This window comes from Nematostella vectensis, chromosome 8 (genome assembly GCF_932526225.1).
Source record: "Nematostella vectensis chromosome 8, jaNemVect1.1, whole genome shotgun sequence".
In the NCBI taxonomy this organism is placed as follows: Eukaryota; Metazoa; Cnidaria; class Anthozoa; order Actiniaria; family Edwardsiidae; genus Nematostella; species Nematostella vectensis.
In genome coordinates this window covers 3,136,519-3,141,006 of record NC_064041.1, presented here as the reverse complement: position 1 = coordinate 3,141,006, position 4,488 = coordinate 3,136,519, and positions in this window count along the sequence as shown.

Below are 4,488 nucleotides of genomic sequence, written 5' to 3'. Positions count from 1 at the left end.
GGCGGTAGGCAACTAGCACATCCTGGCAGTAGGCAACTAGCACATCCTGGCAGTAGGCAACTAGCACATCCTGGCAGTAGACAACTAGCACATCCTGGCGGTGGGCAACTAGCACATCCTGGCAGTAGGCAACTAGCACATCCTGGCAGTAGACAACTAGCACATCCTGGCAGTGGGCAACTAGCAAATCATGGCAGTGGGCAACTAGCACATCCTGGCGGTGGGCAACTAGCACATCCTGGCAGTAGACAACTAGCACATCCTGGCAGTAGACAACTAGCACATCCTGGCGGTAGGCAACTAGCACATCCTGGCAGTAGTCAACTAGCACATCCTGGCAGTGGGCAACTAGCACATCCTGGCAGTAGGCAACTAGCACATTCTGGCAGTAGACAACTAGCACATCCTGGCAGTAGGCAACTAGCACATCCTGGCAGTGGGCAACTAGCACATCCTGGCGGTGGACAACTAGCACATCCTGGCAGTGGGCAACTAGCACATCCTGGCAGTAGGCAACTAGCACATTCTGGCAGTAGACAACTAGCACATCCTGGCAGTAGGCAACTAGCACATCCTAGCAGTGGGCAACTAGCAAATCATGGCAGTGGGCAACTAGCAAATCATGGCAGTGGGCAACTAGCACATCCTGGCAGTGGACAACTAGCACATCCTGGCAGTAGACAACTAGCACATCCTGGCAGTAGACAACTAGCACATCCTGGCAGTAGGCAACTAGCACATCCTGGCAGTGGGCAACTACCACATCCTGGCAGTAGACAACTAGCACATCCTGGCAGTAGTCAACTAGCACATCTTGGCAGTGGGCAACTAGCACATCCTGGCAGTAGACAACTAGCACATCCTGGCAGTAGGCAACTAGCACATCCTAGCAGTAGGCAACTAGCACATCCTGGCGGTGGGCAACTAGCACATCCTGGCGGTAGACAACTAGCACATCTTGGCAGTGGGCAACTAGCACATCCTGGCGGTGGACAACTAGCACATCCTGGCAGTAGGCAACTAGCCCATCCTGGCAGTAGGCAACTAGCCCATCCTGGCAGTAGGCAACTAGCACATCCTGGCGGTGGGCAACTAGCACATCCTGGCAGTAGGCAACTAGCACATCCTGGCGGTGGACAACTAGCACATCCTGGCGGTGAACAACTAGCACATCCTGGCGGTGGACAACTAGCACATCCTGGCAGTGGGCAACTAGCACATCCTGGCAGTAGGCAACTAGCACATCCTAGCAGTAGGCAACTAGCACATCCTGGCGGTGGGCAACTAGCACATCCTGGCGGTAGACAACTAGCACATCTTGGCAGTGGACAACTAGCACATCCTGGCGGTGGGCAACTAGCACATCCTGGCAGTAGGCAACTAGCACATCCTGGCAGTAGACAACTAGCACATCCTGGCAGTGGGCAACTAGCACATCCTGGCAGTAGACAACTAGCACATCCTGGCAGTAGTCAACTAGCACATCCTGGCAGTAGGCAACTAGCACATCCTGGCGGTGGGCAACTAGCACATCCTGGCAGTAGGCAACTAGCACATCCTGGCAGTAGACAACTAGCACATCCTGGCAGTAGGCAACTAGCACATCCTGGCAGTAGGCAACTAGCACATCTTGGCAGTAGACAACTAGCACATCTTGGCAGTGGGCAACTAGCACATCCTGGCAGTAGGCAACTAGCACATCCTGGCAGTAGACAACTAGCACATCTTGGCAGTGGGCAACTAGCACATCCTGGCAGTAGGCAACTAGCACATCTTGGCAGTGGGCAACTAGCACATCCTGGCGGTGGACAACTAGCACATCCTGGCAGTGCGCAACTAGCACATCCTGGCAGTAGGCAACTAGCACATCCTGGCGGTGGACAACTAGCACATCCTGGCGGTGGACAACTAGCACATCCTGGCAGTAGACAACTAGCACATCCTGGCAGTAGACAACTAGCACATCCTGGCAGTAGGCAACTAGCACATCCTGGCAGTAGGCAACTAGCACATCCTGGCGGTGGGCAACTAGCACATCCTGGCGGTGGGCAACTATTTTACATCAGCGGTGTAGCCAGGATTTTTAACAGGAGGGGGCCCAAAAGGGACTTTCAAGCCATTTTCTCCTGTAATTTAGATGTCTCATACATTTACTGTATTTTTGGCTGCTAAAAGGAGGGCCCGGGCCCCCTAGCCCCCCCTGACGAAGTCTAAAGAGACGTACGCCCTACGTAACCAAGAAACAGATACGGTTGCTGAGAAATTTATACAATTTACGGTCTAAGAATACTGCAATAACAGGCGATTTTATTCTTTCAAGGGATCATAAATTCACCCTTATACGTACGCTAGTTCAGTCGGTAAATGCTGCTTGTTTTACAAGCAATGTTGATGTTTCCAGGCGTACTGTGGGCCCGATGGATCTTGCGCGCAGCTTAGACATGTTTTCTTGGTCACTGGATCGTCCTGGAGTATACTGCAGCCGTGTTGTTTTATCCTTCCGTTGTTGTTTTATCCTTTCCCAAGATCTTGCGAATCTAAAATAAGGCTGCCTAGACAGTGCTGAATAACGTATGCGCATGCGCGTGTTCTGGCGAAAACAAACACAATCTCAGTGTTGAATCGTTCGAGTAAAGGTACGGAAGGCTGACTTCGGTAGCTGTTTTGACATACTGTACAGCATTAAAACCATACTGTACAAAAGATGACAGATTTGTTTGATAATGAGGGAGTCATAAAGAAAATTATGGCCTTAGGTTTGGTCTTGTTTTCTTAGCATTCGCCAAAATGTGACAGTTTGCCGGTAAAATGCCGCCATTTGAAAACAAAAAGGCTGGTTTAACCGCGCGGTACTGGAACTAGTCTTGCGTTTTTTAGCACTGTCGGCTGCCTATCAAAGTTACGTTCTTTGTTCCGAATTAGCTCCATGAAAAACCCCTGGCTTTGATAGAGTGATTTCCATTAACCCGTGATCAACACTTTAGAGTATTGCGCTTTATTGTGATCAGGTGATCTAATTCCATTGTTCTCTTTACGTGTTTTCCTATTACACTTTATTTCACAGGTTAATAAAAACCACTCTATTAAAGTTCCTTTGTTTTCGAGTCTGCTACTTTACCCTGCTCCACCCACTATCCCCATTACTTTATCCCCCTACACTCTAGGAACAGGGTGACTATTTGTCTGCGCATCACATCCCATGTCTAGGGCCGAGTAGCGAGATTCACTCACGATGTTTACAAAGATGTTAAACCACGGGAATTAGGATACTTTGTCAGCGATTTTTAATAAAATAACCAAAAATGCATTCCCAATTTGTATTGAATATTGTATTCAGCGAATAAAATATCTCTAACCTTTGTGCGAAATGTCTCCTGCCTCCCGATTCAGCGAAATCCTTTTTCGTTATATTTCTATTTCTCTTGTCTCAAAACCCATTTCGCACAAAGGTTAGAGATATTTTATTCGCTGAATACAATATTCAATACAAATTGGGAATGCATTTTTGGTTATTTTATTAAGAAATCGATGACAAAGTATCCTAATTCCCGTGAATGGACGGAATATTACATATGTGAATTATACAATCTAGAAGGTAGAAACCAAAGAATTTATAAACATACGCTATTTCGTGATGTAAAAGGTTCGTTATTATCTTAAACTGTTGAAATCAAGCTTAGATTTGCGGAGCTAGACTTCAGTGAATTAGTCACAAATTATTGAAATTGCAGAGAATTGCAATTATTAAAACCGAATTACTAAAACATGCAGGCTTTGTACCACTATTCCAACTCTAGGTGTGTTCCATGAACATTAGCTTAGATGGGTAGCATGAGTAATTTATTTTGAAAATTAGGGAGTACGACAAAATAAGCAGAATTATAATACCACTAAGAGATTTCAGGGCTCAGTACTACGCATACTGTATTGACATTATGGCATTTGGTTAAATAAAAATTTGTGACTGAAAAACAAATCTTGTTAAAGCTTTAGTATTTGGATAGTGAATTTACAAGAGATCGGAATTTGTAGGAATTGATTTCGATAGCATTCAAATAAATGTTGATTCACCGTGTTTGCTATAAATGAAATTGCAGGAATCTACCGCGTTTATTTGGTCTGCGCATTACACAGAGCGTGTACCACAGGTTCTTCCCTTGTAACATAAACACTGATATGTATACTGTATACATCCTTTAAAAGCATATATAACAAAATTGGATATCTAGCAGATTTTAGAGAAAATATCCAATGTTCTTTGAAATGGCAATATAACAATTTGCAGCTCTTGACATTTCCCGGTAAACTTGGTTGCAATCGGTGTAAAATCCATTGAGATATAAAGCTATTTAAATAAAGAAAAAAGTCATTTAGAGAGCAAGATTTGGAATGTAAACAGAAATGCTTAAGTGATTCCCGGAAAATAGTGAATTACGAACAATGGCGCGTTATTTTGAGCCCGTGTTACAAGTGGCCAGTCCAAGCATA